The 17,435-nt window shown below is 48.2% G+C and overlaps 1 long non-coding RNA gene across 2 annotated transcripts; it reads left to right on the forward strand.

The window, feature by feature from the left end:
• The first annotated feature begins 3,198 nt into the window (after nucleotides 1-3,198).
• On the forward strand, nucleotides 3,199-14,113 carry LOC125614601. Of its 2 annotated transcripts, XR_007345177.1 has the most exons (5): nucleotides 3,199-3,337; nucleotides 7,408-7,509; nucleotides 12,259-12,322; nucleotides 12,428-12,708; nucleotides 13,425-14,113. It is a non-coding gene; the product is annotated as an uncharacterized LOC125614601 (long non-coding RNA). The 2 variants fall into 2 exon arrangements; XR_007345176.1 differs by having other exon boundaries at nucleotides 12,428-14,113.
• The last annotated feature ends 3,322 nt before the right edge of the window (nucleotides 14,114-17,435 follow it).

The raw sequence follows: 17,435 nt of genomic DNA on the forward strand, positions 1-17,435 counted from the left end.
ACCTTGAGGAGCACTGAGCAGGAATGGTGCAGCAGACCACTGAATGGTGACGTTTCCCTTCCTTCTCTGTCTTATCCTGCAGAACAGTTCTATCAATGATGACCTTTTAGAGACTGACTTTTAGGTCTCCCAATGAGCACTGTCCCTGGGTGCCAGCTCTGGGCTGATGTGACCATCCTTGATGCTAAGCAAGGTTTTGATTTTCCTTTTTTGATTTTTAGTGGTGGGGAGTGTCTTAGTGCATTAGTGCTGCTGTACCAGCACACTACAGACTGAGTGGCCCAAGAGCAACAGGGATTTATTCCTCACCATTCTGGGGGCTGGAAGCCCAAGGTCAAGGTCCAAAGTCAAGGTGTCAACAGATTCAGCATATGTTGAAAGCTTATTTCCTCCTGTGGGAAGGGAGGAAGGAGCTCTCCAGGGTGCTGTTATGCCAGCACTATGAGGGGTGGGGTGTAAATGTCCAGATCACAGCCCTGCAGTCAGGAGAAAGGTCTCAAAGGCAGGTCTGTGGAGACTGGATCAGGGATGGCAGGCTACATTTTTGGGCTTGCTCTCTTGTGCGGCCCTTGAGCTGTGTTTGAATGAGTTTTGGGGAGAACTGTGGAAGGCATGGGTGCGGTGGCTAGACACTTCCTGTTCCCCATCACCTTATATCATGAACTGATTGCCCTGCTTGGCACCTTAACAGCAGAGCAGCTCATACCACTTCCATCAGCTGCTAATGGCAAACCCTTCCTGGGCTTGAACTTCCTGAGCAGCACCATGTCTCAGTATTTTATTATCCTGGGGTCCTGTGTGACTCAGAATCAACAGAAGATATTTAATATCAAGGAAAATAAACTTCTATTGTAAGTCAAAAGATGTTGGGGGATGTTTGTTACTATAACTGGAACAAGAAGAAGTTGGACCCTCTGTGCAAGGTCTGAAAACATGGTGATTATTAGAGTCCTCTTTATACCAGATTGGTTTAGTCAAGCTGCCTGGACACAGTGCTGGCAGCTTGGGTGAGAGGTGTGGTCAGAATGCAGCTGAGCACAGAGGACTACTGACCAGCCCAGGTAGGTGGGAGGGAGAGAGCTTCAGCAATGTCTCCTTGGGCTCTACCAGAGTGGCCCAAGGAAGGGGGCACATTCACAGGAAAGAGAGTGCACAGCAGCCAGTATAGGGGAGAAGACTAAGAGTTCAATTCGGGGTGATTATAGTTTGAGGGGCTGAAGAAGCATCTGTCCAATCGAAAATGTTAGGCAGCTGGACACAGATATCCAGGTTCAAGGTGGTGGTCAGGACTGCAGATGGAACTCAGAGGTCAACAGTGTAGAGATGGAACTTAGCCCCCTAGGTCTGTTGCATCTGGACAGATGTCCACCCCCTGTCTCGTGGCGTTCATTTCTGTGTCCACTACTTTCTGTTCATCTCCAGCTATGCAGGAAGTGGAATTCCAAGACCCTGGTTCCGGGAATCCACAGCAGACAAGCACTGTCCTACTGTAACATCCACTACCTGCAGGACCCGAATGTACACTCAGGAGGAAGACAGCAAGACCCCACCTTGCTGTGGGACCTGAGGAGAAGGAGAGCTGCAGACCAAGGCTGCACAAGGTCCTGGGGAGCAGAAGCATGCTCTGTGTTAACGCAGAGATTCTGAGTCTAAGACATGAGGTGGCAGCGTCCCTCTCCCCAGGTGCCTACGTGTCTGGGGTCACCCTGTCCAACCTGCGGTTACCTTTCTAAAGGTAGCTTTTGGTCCTTGGAGGAAAGGGGACATGCAGGCTTTTATCCTGTGGTTGGGGTATAAGAGTCTGAGGCTGTAAGATTGTCTGTGTCACTTAAGATCGAAGCCCTGGACTGAGGAGTGTCACCACCGACGCCCAGATTCTCACTGAAACCAAAGGTGTGCTCTTCCAGCTTCCTCCTCCCCTCCTCTTCCTCCTCTGTCATCTTTTCTTTTTCTTTTTTAACTAACCTATTTTGTGGACTCTGTCTCTGGATTGGAGGTAGGCGGGGATCATGGCTTGAGTGCAGCTGGGGTTTCCATACCACGGGGCTAGTTCTGTAAACCAGCCGGCTACTTGCAATAGTCCTCAACTCAAGGACCGCGCCTTGACCACGCTTGGTTAAAGCATGTTTCCAGAGAATCTTGACAGCAGATGCTTTCCCCCCTGTACGCTCTGGAGGCTTGAGCTGTGTGTCAGAGTCCACTCCATTCTATGAGCTGCAGAGAGAGCTTCTATGAACTTAGCATATTTTCTGAAGTTTGCAAGGTGATGTCATTGGAGAGAAACTACTGGGGAGAGCCATAGTTTTCACCTGGTGCATGCACAGTCAATCTAACAGGAGGAATTGTGAGTTTTTGAGAAGATAGAAGACAAGGTGTGGGTCGCGACTCAGAGAGGTGACACTCTGGGACACTCAGGAAGGAATGCAAACCCACCTGCGCTGGGAGACTAAGCCGAACAGGGAGCAATGCTCAGAACCACAGCAGCTTTCTCGAAAGCTGTGGCTGTGTTCGCTGCCTCGCTCCATCTTAGAAACACAATGCTTCCCCTAAGGGGAAAGGTTTTGGGGAAAAAAAATGACAAACTGCTTCAAGATTGTGGAAATGAGCAGTGGCTATGGCCATACACTCACTGGTCCACTGTCCAGCAGTGTCCTAGGTTGGCCTTTGGTGTGCTGCCTCGGGAAAGGTTCTAGGGAGAGAGAGAGACTCCCCATTGCATGGCAGCGAGAGTCCTCCATGCTGGGAGCCCAGCCCGGCTTGGCATGCACAGGGCCATGGGGACACGTGCTTGAAGACCACCGGGGTTTTCATGTACTTGGTTTTGCTTCCTCCTCTTCTGGCAGAGAGGGCTCAAGAGAGCAAGGCTCTCCTACCCTGGTAGGTTATCAGAGGCAATTCACAAGAGCCACCAACCGGAAGATGCCGCAACCGTCTCTTTCATCTGGTGGCTTTAATTTCATATTTTTCCAGGCTATTTAGACACAAGGCAAAATAGATGAGATGATGAAAATCCACAAACATTTGATTTAAGAGATTGTAGCATCAATGAGCCAAAGAGTGCCTCCCGAGTACCAGCCTCTGTTTACTGCACAGCTGGCTGAGACCAGCTTAAAACCCTGCTGGCGCCAAACTCAAATTTCGAAACATCTAATCATTTTCAATATAACTTCAACAGCACATTTTTCATCATGTAGGGCCTTCTTGCTTTGTTTATGCTTAAAATGTACCCAGCTCAGCTCATCACAGATGCACCATCTCTATTCCTCAAAGACCACAGTGGCTTCAGTCCTCTCTGACTCAGAGATTCCCCCTTGCTGCTGGAATGTCACCTGGACAGGTGAGTCCACCTGCTCTGGGAGTTCCCTGGACCTCCCCTGCTTCTGGGTAGAGGAGCCTGTGCCAGAACCTCTGGAGTTTCTCACACAGGGAAGGATCCGTGCATGGAAACCTGGGTAAGCATTTCACAAATGAAGCTTGTATGAGCTACTGTCCCCGCTTGGTTACCCATTTCACTTGATTACCTCCAGATCCCTGAACTCCCTGCAGAGGGGAAGGAGAGACGGAGTCAGAGAGCACAGGTCTTGTTAGGGTCCCTTTGTTGTCCATCTTTCAGGGCACTCACCCTCTGTTCCTTGCCACCTTCCTTCTGTCCGTCTTGTGCCTACCTGAGGCTGGCTGTACCTCACACAGCTCCATGCTTAACTTCTTGCTTAAACATGACCATTGGGTGAAGCAGCCTGGGTTGGAGGGGGGTGCTTCAAGCTTGGGTGGCTCTGTGGCCCAGAGAGCTGGACCTCCCTCTACATTGGAAAAGCATCAAATCTGCTTCAGCTGAGACCACTGGGGTCCTCCTATAGGGTAGCTCACATGCCACAGTGTGCCCTTGCCACGTCCCTTCCTCAAGTGTCTTGCCAACAAGATGTGGCCTAAAAATTGGTGAAAACTTGTTATTTTCTCATTAAATGACATACATCCTCCTCCTCTGGGCCAATCCACTTCCTTCCTGGACAGTGCTGCCCCATCCTGTCCTCCATTTCTCTCTACTTGTAGCGGTGAGTCGGGGGTGGGGAGGGGGCAAGCGCAAGTTGGTTTTGAATTTGGGAGCCAGCATGGTCGTGTACAGGGGTTCAGGGAAACCCTCAAGTCAATGAAGAGTGTGAAGAGTATTTCAATACAATCCACTCTCCATGTTTTTCAGAAGATTGGTGTCACCTCTGCCTGCTGCTAGCGGTGAATCCCCTTTGCCCAGTGAAGGCTGGCTGCTGACCTCCAGTCTTTGAGGCTGCCTGAGAGAATGTGGAGAGGGCTAGGGCAGCTGCAAGAATTATGGGGAGTTTGCCTCATTTTATTTTTTTGACTGAGTCCAGAATGTCAAGTGTCTCCTTGGCAAAGCCATTCAGAGTTGGGCAAGAGACAGCAGAAGTTAGACTTGGTATAGAAGGGGACATTGTCATTAAGGTTGATTTTGTGACTTCTCTGTAATTGCTTTTAGCCAGAAAAAAAAAGACCCATCAGCACTAGGAACCCTGTCATCCTTGTCTTCCTGATGTGCGATACAAAACCTGGCATGTCCAAGATGTTCAGCGCCCACTGCTGAATTAAAAGCTGCTTTTCAGAGTTAAGTGTAGTTTGAGTGTGTTTCAGTGTTTTATGGCCTGCGGCACACTCGATCTTTTTTCTGTTGTTGTAATATCTCTTTGTATAAAGTAGTTGATTGGCTTTGAACATGGCTCAGATTATATTGCTCATTAAAGCAAGTTCCAGATAAGATGCCAAAGAGATCAGCCCCAAAGCTCCAAAGTAGCACTAAGTCTCAAGGGCATAGTGTGATTATTCATTTGCTAAATAACACAGACACACAATGGCTTAATTACAGTGTTTTGCTAAGAAATAGGATTGCAGTGATTTCCACATCAGAGTATCTTATTAATGAGATTTGCCAACTGTTATTGGCAATATTGTGAAATGCCCTCTTCTTTTAAATCATTTTCTAAATTGCTAATGTCATTTGTGGGAGAGGAAAGTTCCCACACACTCTCTGTGGAGGTAAAATACGTGTGCTTCAGAAAATATTCCGTGTTCATTTATTCCTGGGTGGCAAGATGCAGCGCCGGGAAAACCGTCTGCATTTTTTGGTATTTCTCTGTCTTCACATCATTGACATTCAAGTGATTACCAAGCAGCGAGAACCCTCGGGTGACCCAAACCGTCAAGGGTCACACGTTTGCCTTCTAGGTCTGCCCCCAGCTGTCTCTGTGGCCAGGTTGAGACAATTAACATTTCTGGGCTCCAGCCACTCGAGTGTAACCTTCAACCAAGGACCCAGAGGCACCTTCTAAGTGTTCTGGGCTCTTTCCCAGGCAGCAGGAATACAGGAGCAGGCAGGGTCATTGCTTTCCAGAAGAAAGACAAAAAATGCTTGTACAGAGCTTTACCTGACACCTTTCAGGCTAGGTGTGATTGCATTAGGCTAAAGAACAAGGACAATTGAGTGCAGAAATGCTTGGGAGTGGCTGCTGTAAGGAGATTGGCAGGAAAGCTCCTCCAGGCTACAGACATATTAGCAGAAATTGGAATAATAATCAGAAGCCAGTTTAAGAAATTTGGAAGGAGAACACGCCAGGAGGAGGGAATAACTACGAACCCTGGAGATCACTGATCTCTTCTCTCCCACCCCACCCCTATACTAGGGATTAAATCCAGGAGCTACATCTCCAGATCTTTTGAATTTTTTAGTTTTAGAAAGGGTCTCTCTAGGTTGCTTAAGACCTTGCTAAATTACTGAGGCTGGCCTCGAACTTGCAGGTCTCCTGCCTCAGCCTCCTGAGCCACTGGGATTACAGGAATGCCCCACCATGCCTGGGTAGGATCTCATTAACCTCTTGAAGTGTCCCCCAGCAATGAAACTCCATAACTTCCATACATGGCATCTCAACAGAGTGTCCATGTTTCTCCCAGTATAGCCTGATAAGACATCTCCCAGATGTCCCAGGAAATCCACTCTAGGGGTTTTATTTTCCTGTCCTTACTGACACTGAGCTTTGCTCCTAAATGCTTTGTCTTTAACTAAGGGTGCATGTATTTTTAATGCCAGTGTCTTGGTCTCCATTTCCAATATTCCTTATCTGGAATTTCCCCACCCTTCTCCCTCATTCAGTGCACCTGGCCAGCTGACCATAGGACAACAGGAAAACCCTCCCAATCAGAACTTCCAGATCCTTGGATTTTTCCTCTTAATAACTAGAGCTTGCCAAGGAGGTGGGTGAGATTTAGGAAGTATATTGCCCTGTTAATGTGCTCAGGCCTGAGTAGGAAAAGTGCCTGAATTTGGATGGTGGTGTCCATCATTTCAAACTCTGCTGCTGACTGAGGAGTCCTTCATGCTTGTCCATTCACTGTTCCATGAAGTGGTTGTGGACCCACCAAGACAACCGTGATGGCTCATTCCATTAGTTCATCCTGGACCATGCTGGCCTGGTCTGAGGAAAACCAGAAAGAGCATCAGGAAGGAGCCTCATCCTAGCTGTGCACCCACTCGCCCACTCATGGCAGACAGCTTTGGGTTGACTGGTGGGTCCCATCACTCATTTCTGCATGTATAGTTTCATATCTTCATTCTAAGCACCTTGTCCATGAGGGAAAGTGGGCGCAAGGTCAACCTCAGGAATGCACGATGCTATCGTCACATAATTGCACCCACACTATGCACAGAAGGTTGCACTCATGACTGGTCTGGGATTTCTTCATGCAGAAATGCACAGGATATGTGTTTTTGTACAATTAGCAAAAGCAAAATGTTTCACCTACAGCTACTTGAGCTCTCCATCTCTTCTCACTTTCCCCATGGTCACATCTGCTTTCCTGTGGGGTGATACTAAGGTGGCTGTGATCACTTTGGAGAACTGATCCAGGGTGGTTAATTGAGAGATCCATTTAACTCTGATTTGGCAGGAGGCAGCTTCGGAGGCTTGACACTGCTGTGCACACAGTAGAGTTACAGGTGGCCCTGGGGGTGTGGCTTCCCAGGTACACATGTTGCTGACTCTGCAGGTTTGTCCATGTAGGGACATGAATATGTGGGGCAGGGGACATGTCAAAACATTACTGTGGTTCATGTCACCCTGCTCTGGAGCAGGGCAGGGAGGACAATATTGTAAGATTGGAAATGAGTGGAGTAGAAGCTCATACATGGAAAATTCTTGAACATCTTCCAAATCTACAAATCTTCCAAGTCTTGAAGAGACTCAAGAGAACATTGGACAGTCCTAGAATTTGCATGATTGGGAAAATAATGGGTTTTAAGATGAGACTAGTCTAAACTAAAACATTTCCAAAACAAACAAAAACATATGTTTCCATGAGCCACACCAGAGAGTAAAACAAATTATCTTTCTTTACTCTTTATAGGAAATTGCATTACAAACTTGCTTGTGTGGAAGAGATCATCAGAGCAAGCACTGAAGAAGGCAGACAATATGGGGAAGCAGGAATATTATGGGGGTGTGTCAGGTAATCCATAAGAGTATTTGTGCTATTTTTAAAATTTTGTGGCACTTGCAATGTTAATTGAGCTTTTAAATTTTTATACTTTGTTGTGATTTTTTTCTAAATATGAATGTTGTTTCCATGCCTAATGTTATATTTCTCATGTTATCATATTTATTCATAGAGAACATCGCCTTCCAATAAGTAATTACATGAGTTTCAGTCTCAGTAAGACCTGGGTTTGCCATGCCTGTGACTGATAGCTCTCTGGGTCGGCTGTGCTCATCAGAGAACCGTTTGATGGGCAGGGAGCGCCAGGGGAGGCTGGTGGCTGTCACCTGGGCCATGTGGTTGGCAGGGTCTGTGAAGCCCAGTGGGGGCTCCCCCTTCCTCGGGTCTCAGGGAGGCATTCATGTTCCCTCGCTGTCCAGAAGAAAGAACCACCTCTGCTTCAGCTGTCTCCAGAGGCTGGTGTGGCCACATGAGAGAAGCAGAAACCGCCTTCTCAAGGGCCTCGGGTCACCTCCAACAGGGACAGCTTCCAGGGAGGAGCCTGATCATGATCTGCTTCTTGTTTAGAGCTCTGCTCTGTCCCTGACGGCAGGGAAGGCCCCGAGCCTGGAGCCATGTGTGGACGGAGTGGAGACTCAATGCTTGCTGAATGTGGGAGTCATGTCGTCAAATCCTGTGACACTTCACCATGACATTGCTGGGGTAGGCCACGTGGCCAGCCTGCACAGGAAAAGTCATTCAAAGCAATAATTCAGAGTGACATCTCACAGATAATGCTTACATTCAGCTTTAAAAAAATAAGAGACTGGTGACATACAAAGCACTGTCCATTCTGTCTTCATGTTTATCTGCCATCTCTATCTGATCTAGCCCACCACACTGACGTGTGCAAGTACATACAATATGCACACAGTTGCACACACAGATCCACACACTGAAGTGTCCATGCACACACACACACACACATACAACACATGCATACTGCCATGGTTGGGATCTGGAATGTCTCCCAGAGGTTCATGTGTTGAAGGCGTGGTCCCCAATGCATCCACGTTCTGAGGTGGGGCTTCTGGGTAGTGATGGGCTCCTGAGGGCTCTGACCTCACCAGTAGGTTAACGATCTGATGGCATTATTGAGAGGAAAACATTGTAAACTGTTGGAGGTGACCTAGATGAAAGAGCAGGTCCTTGTCAGCATGCCCTTGGGGACAGTGTCTTGTTCCCGGTCCCTTCTTTTCCTTCTCTGTTCCTGGCTGCCATGAGTGGGGAGCTTCTGCCATGATGGTCATCTCAGACAGAGTCATGGAGCTATAGGCCTTGAACTGAATCCTCTGAAGCTGTGGCCCAAATAAATATTTCTTCCTTTTAAATTGCTTCTGTCTGGTGTTTGGGCCACAATAACAGAGAGCTAACACACGTGTCCATGTCTGTGTCCACATCCAGAGCCATCCCTTTGCCCGTTCCAGCTGAGGTCGACTGTCACCTCCAAACTCACAGTGCAGTGGGTGTGTGGGCTCATGGTGCCCCTCTTCTGTGTCACATGGACCAGTCAAGATGTTTGTATCTGGATCCATTGGACGTCCAATGAATAGGACTGGGAGGCAAAGGAAGGAGCAGGTGGCCATTTCTTTAGCAAGAATTAAGGGTGTTAGGGATGTACTCATGGAGAGGTGTTGGTCAACACTCCCGTTGTTTGAAAACATGGATTTGCTAAATTCAAAGACAAGCTGGCCAAGAATTTCAGCTTGGAGCTCTCTGTGGCCACTGTCTCTTATCGTGAGCTTTGCTGATGAAGTCGGTCAGATGTGAGACGTGGGGTAGGTACTCCTTAGGTTATTTCATGAGGACGACTGACCATTGTACCTTAAGAGAGTCAAATTTCTGATAAATGGGTTTATTAATAACTTCCATATAAACAAATGAGTTTAATCGCTTCAACTTAGGAAGTGGTAATTTGAGGGAGTAAGATCTCACACATCTGCACTAATTTATTTCTGCTCTATGAATTAAGAGCAAAAAGCAACTAGCCCGATAATCCCTTGGTAGACTAATAAATGAGAAACAGATTTTTTTAAAATGGGAAATTGATATAATTAGAAAGCTATTAACTTTTTCCCCTACTCCAACATCATGGAATAAGTGAGCCACAGGGGACCTATCCTTCAAAATAATTAAATTCCAAAGTAGTTTTTTGGTTTAAGAACTATCTGATTTTTCTAAGTTGCAGTATTGAACTGTTTGTATTTGGAGATGTGTGTGTGTGTGTGTGTGTGTGTGTGTGTGCTCTTGCCCCTCTGTGTTTGGAGAGCTCCAGCATTGTGCAGCCAGATCTTGCTATGTGCTGAGCCTGGTGCTACTGTGTGGGGTATCTGGTCTGCACAATAGCAGTCGGGTAGCCAGTGGCCACCACTTTCAACAGTGGGGAAACTGAGGCACTGAGGGTTGAGGCTGACTATAGGCTCTGGGTGTGAACCCATGCTCTTAGATTCTTTAGTCTTCTGCTCTGATGGATAAAGACCTAATAAATGTTGAGCACACTGAAAGGGAGAATTGGGTTAAATCTCTGGCAGCACAAGCCAGGCCTGTTGAGGGAGGTGGAAGGGAGTGGCCTGTGGCATTCTGGATTGAATCTCAGGTCACCCACTGAGAAAGCTGCCTTGAGCACCAACCGGGATCTGGGTGGCTTCTTCTCAAAGCTCATTTCTGAGAAAGCTTCCTTTGTGCCTTACCTTACTCAGCTCAAAGAACAGCTCTGCGAGAGGGCTGGTGGCCCTGGCAGAGGAGGCCAGGTAGTATGTGCTCCAAGCAGAAGGCTTATGTCTACATTAATGTATACATTTATGGTATTACTATGAGGTTCTGTTTAGACTATTATTCTTTACAGCAGGAGAGCAGTGAGACTGAACCCACTGACTCCATCAGGCCAGAACAGCAATCCAAATATGTCCCCAACCCTGCCAGGTGATGCTGTCCTTATTGTGATGGCATATGTCTCAGGTGATGGTGACAGGAAGCCAATGATAAGGTTTTAACAACAACAAAAAATACAGACAGAAAGATGAAAGATAGGGAGGGAGAGAGGGAGGGAGGGAGGGAGGGAGGGAAGGAGGGAGGAAGGAAAGAAGGAAGGAAGAAAGGAAGGAAGGAAGGAAGGAGGGAGGGAGGGAGGGAGAGAGGGAGGGAGGAAGGAAGGAAGGAAGGCCAACAATTACCCTGGTTGGGGACTAGGTGACTCAGGTGGCTGGGAAATGTTTGTAGGATTTTCTCTCCATCTTTTCACCCAACTGCCTTTTGTGTTGGCTTCACTGAGTTTCCTCGTGGGTTGGAAGACGGGACCTCCACCATCGGGGCATCTGGGGGTTATGGTCCACCTGCCCAGCAGTCCAGGAGAGAGACATACCAGACTAGTGAATATCCAGCGGATGTCCTTGATTTTGACAGATGGTGTGGGGCGGTCTGCCTCCTCCTGAGCTGGCTTAAAACAGGGCCTGCAGGACAGTTGCTGACCATCCTGCATCTCTGCTCTTTGGAGTCAGGAGCTGGCGTCTCCTCAGCTGGACTCTCTGGGTTGAGTGGGAGAGGACCAGTGCCTCACATGGAAATAGTGTGCTGTTGCTAGGTGATGGAGGAAGGGATTTATGTGACCAGCAGACAGGAAGGAGGGTGAAGCTTGATCAAAAGGTTTATGTAGAAATGCTAAGGCTAAGTTGCACCTACAGCCCTTGCTGGGTGGGGCAGGATGTGCCTTCTAGTGCCCCCGTGGACACAGAGCATGAAGGGTGTGGAGGAAGCCCCGTGCTTAAGGAGCGTCTCCTGTGCTGAGCTGGTCCAGCCCTGGGCAACTCTGGGGCCCTTTGGTTTTGTTGCCAGAGCACAGCAGGAACTTTAGATATGAGGCCACAGAGGATCACAGTGACTTTTACAAGGTCACACAGGTCGAGGACTGAGCCTGACGGGTACTGCAATCCCTATCTTTTCTCTCCTCTATACTTTCCCTTCAAAATAATGAACTCCCTGGGTCTCAGTTCAGACTATTTTTTAGAAGTCCTCTAACTGTTCCTGATGAATGAAACAGCTGTTTGGAAGTTGAGGGGTGTGTGTGGAAGTTGAAGGTGCATCATTCTTTCTTTTGTTGGCCCTTGGGAATGGTGCACTCGAGTGCTGGTTTCATTGGCTGAGCATCATTCAGCATCCCTGCAGCTGGCAGCATCTATCCCTACTTCCCATAGGATTTGGTGGTCGATGTTGCTCTGAGAAACATTTTCCAACAGTAATTCGTAGCAAAGATGGGGATGGCTCTGTAAGTCCCCAGCATTAAGTACAATTTACTTCATCTTTAACTCACCATTTCTGGAAGCCACACATTCGTTAAACATCCCAATTTGTGGGTTGGAGCTGAGGAGGCCCCATGGTGGAGTGAGACTCCTATGGAATGCATTGTATAAATGGATCCCAAGTGCAAATTTCTTTGTTTTTTCTCTCTTTTCTGGATACTAGGGTTCTTCATGAGTGTATCTTAGGAGCATCTTGAATTGTTACTAACATTAGGGGAACAAGAGAGAGCAGAGAGAAGTTGTAAAACAAGGGAGACTAACGTCCTATCAAAAATGAGCTAGGAGGGTGGGTCTTATTGGCGGTTTAGTTCCATCTCTAGATGAACTGATTGTTCATAAGATGGAGAAATAAAATGGTTTGCCTCCTGTGACAACTGTCAAGTATATGTTTTCCTCTGAGACTTGCTTTTCCCTTTTTGTTTTGTAGGTCTATCTCCCCCGTGGTTGTGCCCGTGTCTGTAACTGCTGGTCCTCATGGCGAATACTTGGAGGTAGGAAGACACGTTCCTTGGTGACACACCCAGCTTGGGTGCCAATGCAGGGCAAGTCCCCCTCCGTCCACCCTACTCGCTGTCACCCTTACTGTTTTCTCACAGGTCTGGTTGGAAGGAGAAAGCATAGCTGTGAGCCTTGGTTGGCTGAGCCATGTTGAAGACTTTGATTCTGTTTGTACATAGAAGTGAGGTTTGATTGAAATGTCTGAGGGTGACAGTCATTGTCACTTCTTCCCTCCCCTTCCTTGGTTCTTTTGAAACTGGGAAACTCTTTCAAATGGAGTCTCTCTTGGAGGCAGATGGACATCTTCTTTCCATATGGAGTGGACGTGGATGTTGTCACCTCTGGAGAGGGAACTGAGAGTGGAGCCCTCTCTATACAGGTCTGAATGTGACATCTAGGGGTGGATTTGAGTCATTCACATGTATAACTGTTGTGAAATCTTTCCCCCAGACAAGTCGTGTCTTCTTCCACCAGTTCGGGTATATTTTGACTTGAAGCGCCCCCATGCCCTCTCTGCCAACAGAGATGATGTGAGAGTTGCAATGGTCTCTGCATCTGCTGTTGCTTAGCCTGAGCCACGGGGAGTTCTGTAGGCAGAGGACATCAAGTGAGCAGCATCTCCGAGGTTTAACGTGGTCTTCTGGGAAAGGCAGCTGAGTGGCTGCATCCACAGCTCTTCCCTTGAGTGGAGGGTGACCCTGTGGGCCTCCTTGTCTTCTGCTGGGCAACTAAACACCTGATTCCAGGAGTGTGCCAGGGGGAGCCACCCCCTAGACTCCTGGGCTGGTCAGCTCTGGGTCCTCCAGCCCTGCTCAGCGTGTTGCTGACACCTCTGGCCATTCTGTATCCTGGGAAGCTCAGGGACTCTTGGAGAGGCCCTCCCACTCTCAGGTGTATCTAGACAACGGTCAGTCCTCCACCTTCCGCGTGCTCTGCTGGTGAGCACTGGCTATGGCAGCCACAGTGCCCACGGCAGGTGGTGATGCTGCTTGTGAGTCCCACAATTCCGAGCCCCCAGATTTCTACTGTGTCAAAGGACCAGCTGGTCTCAGGGGTCCTTGGAGTCTACCTCACCCATCCTCTTCATTTTTACAGATGGTAAAACTGAGATCCAAAGGACGGAAGTGGGTTGTTCAATCTTCCCAGACTCTTCATGGCAGGAAGACCCAAGGTTGAACCCCACCTGCAGCCCAGCACCAGGGATTTAGGATGGCTGTTTCTTTCCTCATTCATCCCAACAAAGGATGCCAAACACGCTTGTGCAGGCTGAGCACCTGAGGAAGGCAGGTTTGCATGGTCCAGGTGAGCGCCCTCCACCCCACTCCCGGGACCTACAGAGCTGGGTCATCCTCACCCTGGGGACTGTGAACCATAGCCCAGTTCATGTGATATCCCCCTGAACCTGTCCCCAAGCAGTCTGAATTCTTCTCATGAATCTGAATCATTGGAGCAGCTGTGGATGTTTTCAGTTTGTGTTTAATAAAGTTTGTTGGTTTACAAATGACACACAGAACAATTTGGCATCTGATCAATTTTGACAAATGGATATAGTCACACAAGTAACACCAAAATCAAAGTAACGAAGATTTCCCCATGCTTTAAAATATCCCCTTGTCCCTTTACAGACAGTCTCCCCCAACCTGTGGCCTCGGACAAGCACCCCCCTTCTTTCCTTCCCAGTAGCATGGACTTGACCTGAGAGACACACAGGTGAAGTCACTCAGCTTGAAGCCTTTCATCGCTGGCTTTTCCACTTGACAGGATGCCTTTTCCCCAACATTTTTATTAAGGTATGATTAACTAGAGCAAACTTTTAAAAGTACAATTTGGTAATATATATGCAGACATCCACATATATACCTATATATGTATATCATGTATATCATTTATATACACACACACACATATATATATATCTGTATCTGTGAAACCACAGTCAATGTAGTGAACATATCTTCAAACCCCCAAATTCCCCACATTCCTTTGTAAATCTGACCCTCAACCATCTGCCCATTTCTCACTATCCCAGACAGCCCCAAATCTGCTTCCTGTCTATAGATAAGTTTTCACTTTATAGAATTTTCCGTCAAGAAATAAATCAAAAAGCAGAGACTACTTTCTTGCAGTACAACTTATCGTTCCATGCGGAGAACTGCCATTTAAAGAGCAAAAATTTTTAATTTTAATAAAATCAATGTTACTCAGATTTTGTTAAGTATCTTTTATACTGTATCTAAGACAGAATCTAAACTGTATCTAGACTGTATCTAATTCAGGGTTATGAAGATATTCCTACATTTTTTTCATGAAGTGTTATTGTTTGAGTTTTCACACTTGTGTTTCAGTTTTATTTCGAGTTGGTATTTGTCTACGGCACAGAATATGAAGCAAAGCTCATTTTTCTGGGGGTGAATATTAAGTCACCCTGTGCCTATTTGTGGGAAGGGATATCGTCCACTGACCTGCCATTGCAGCTGTTCACAGGCCAGCTGTGAAGGGGCGATGGTTTTAAATTATAGCCTAAGTCAAATATTGCAGAAAATATCCACTAATGACTTGAAGAAAACACAAGGCATGATGGTTTTGTACCCCCCCCCCAGAGCCCACCACCAACCAAAGGCCTCGATGTGGTTTCACCCCCTCCCTTCTCTCCACCAGCCATCCATTGGGGGGCGGGTCTTGGCAGTAATGCTCCTAAAACAGAGGCAAAGGGGGAAAGTCCAAGTCTGGAAAAGATCTAGAAATAACATAAATGACTCGTGTCCAGAGTGCATGAAAACCCTCCAACTTCAACTAAACATGGGGAAATTATGTGATCAGACACTTCACTTAAGGAGATAAACAGATGGCAAACAAGCACAGAGCCAAGACGCTCAGCACCACGAGTTCTAGGAAATGTGGGTCAGAGCCGAGTGTGAGGCTCTGCGCGCCCTCAGAAGGCCTGATGCTCGGGACAGACCTCCCCAGCACTGGCCACGGTGCAGGCGCTGCCCGCCCGGCACTGCTGGCTGGAAGAGGAGGCGGCACCACACTCTGGGCCAGTGTCTGGCAGGGTGCAAGACAGCTTCTTCCCTGCTGTGGTCAAAAGACCTGACAAGAAAAACATACGGGAGGAAAAGTTCACTTTGGCTCATTGTTTCAGAGGGGTCAGTCCATGGTTGGCCAACTCCATTGCCCTGGGCCCAGGGTGAAGCAGAACATAATGGCAGAGGACCCCAGAGGAAGGACGCTCAGGCATGACACCAGGAGACAGAGCTCCACTGTCAGGGACACCCCATCAGCCTCCTCCTCCAGTCCCACCCTACCTGCCCACACTCATCACCCTGAGAATGCACATCTGTGAGGTAATTCACCCATTAGGCTACAGCACTCACAATCCAGTCATTGCACCTCGAATGTTCTCACGTTGTCTCACACGCGAGCTTTTGGGGACACCTCTCTGCTAAACCATAAGGAGCAGATTGTTAGAGCCAAACATAATGGCACCCCGTAACATCGAGGACATGCTTCTTCTTACAAAGATCTGTGGGAGAAAACTTAAAATTAATTAACTATTTTAACATACTTCCATGGAAAGACCAAAGGAACCAAAGCCCAGGAACTCACATGAGAGAACAGGAATGTGTCCACACAGAAGAGAAACAGGCACAGAGGGAGGAGTGCTTGAGGGAACGCAGCACGTGTGAGGAGGAATCTGAATGCACCAAGAGGGGGTTACTGTCTCCAGGGCTTGTTCAGCAGCTCAGAGAACCAAGGGGCCCTGAGAGCCAACCTGCCTCCTAACCTGACTTGAGGGGGTCTCTGGCCCAATGCCGAAGTCTGGCTGGTCACAATTCAGGAGCCACTTGTCAAAAGAAACGAACTTTATTTTCAGAACACACACACCACACCACACAGCTCCTCAGGAAAAACCCTCAGAGCCCAACTGCCACCACCGGTTTCCCACAAGCCTCTGCACCTCCCCCACTCCTCCTGCTCTTGAGGCCGATTGGCTGGGTCGAGTGGGCGGAGCCAAAAAAAGTCCCCCAATGAGCAGCTCCGTGGTCTGAAAGGGCGGGGCAACAGCCCAATGAGCATCACCTCAGAGGAGCCAATCAGTTGGCAGCTAGAAGTTTGCTGGGGCCGCTGTGAGCCAATCATCAGCTGGCAGCTGGAAGTTTGCTGGGGCCCCTTCGGCTGTGGCTCTCAACAATGGGTCCCACCTCTGTGTGTGACTCTTGTGGGAGAATGTATCATAAAACCCTGTTAATATTGCAATCCATCCAGGCACAGCCTGTGACCTGGGTCTAGCAACAGAGTTTCAAGCACCTTGACCCACCCTTCCAGCCCCTCTCAGAAGGCCACACTTCCATCCAAAGGTAGGAGACAGGGGAAAAGTCACTCTTATTGCACCAGACTGTAGATGCATGAGGTTCCCTGTCTGCAAGGTGTGGAATGATATTCAGTGGGCACCATAAGATGCTCATAGAGGTTTAAGAAGCAGCCAGGGATCAAGACAGTGCAGCTGTCATTCATTTCAACAGTCCGGTAAGCATGTCATAGAAAACCACCCTGTTCCCAGTTCTCTGGTGGAAGGAGGAGGAGGTGCAGAGACCAGAGACCCAGGGAGGCTGCTTTCCTTTAAACACCATCACTCCTCCGAGAGGCACGGTCACCCTCCTGCAACCTCCTCATGATGGGAAGAGTTGGCCTGGCTCACTGTCCCTCCAAGGTCTGCTTTTAAACTTTTCCTTTAGTTCAACGGTTTCCCTGGGAAAGAACCTTGCTGTCTAGGAGCCCAAAAGCCCTCTGCTTCAGATATTTGCTTTATCTGAAATGGCCTTGTGGGGGGAGGTCTCTTTCCAGACTTTGATGAGGGGCGTTCAGACTGTAGTGAGAACCAGGCCCTGAGTCAGAAAGAGCAGTTTCCACTTTGGCCCCAGCAATTCCTCCCCTTGGGCTCTGGGGGACAGACGTGGGGCCTCATTTCTACCACTGGGGCTTTACCCATAGATCTGAGTGTTACAGTAGCCCCTGTGGTTGGGTCTGGGTGCTCTCCTCCTCAAGATCCCAGCTCCCGCCTAGGTCAGAGACAAAAACCACACTCAGACCCACAATCTGCATCCC

The sequence above is a fragment of the Marmota marmota genome, unplaced genomic scaffold (genome assembly GCF_001458135.2).
Source record: "Marmota marmota marmota unplaced genomic scaffold, marMar, whole genome shotgun sequence".
In the NCBI taxonomy this organism is placed as follows: domain Eukaryota; kingdom Metazoa; phylum Chordata; class Mammalia; order Rodentia; family Sciuridae; genus Marmota; species Marmota marmota.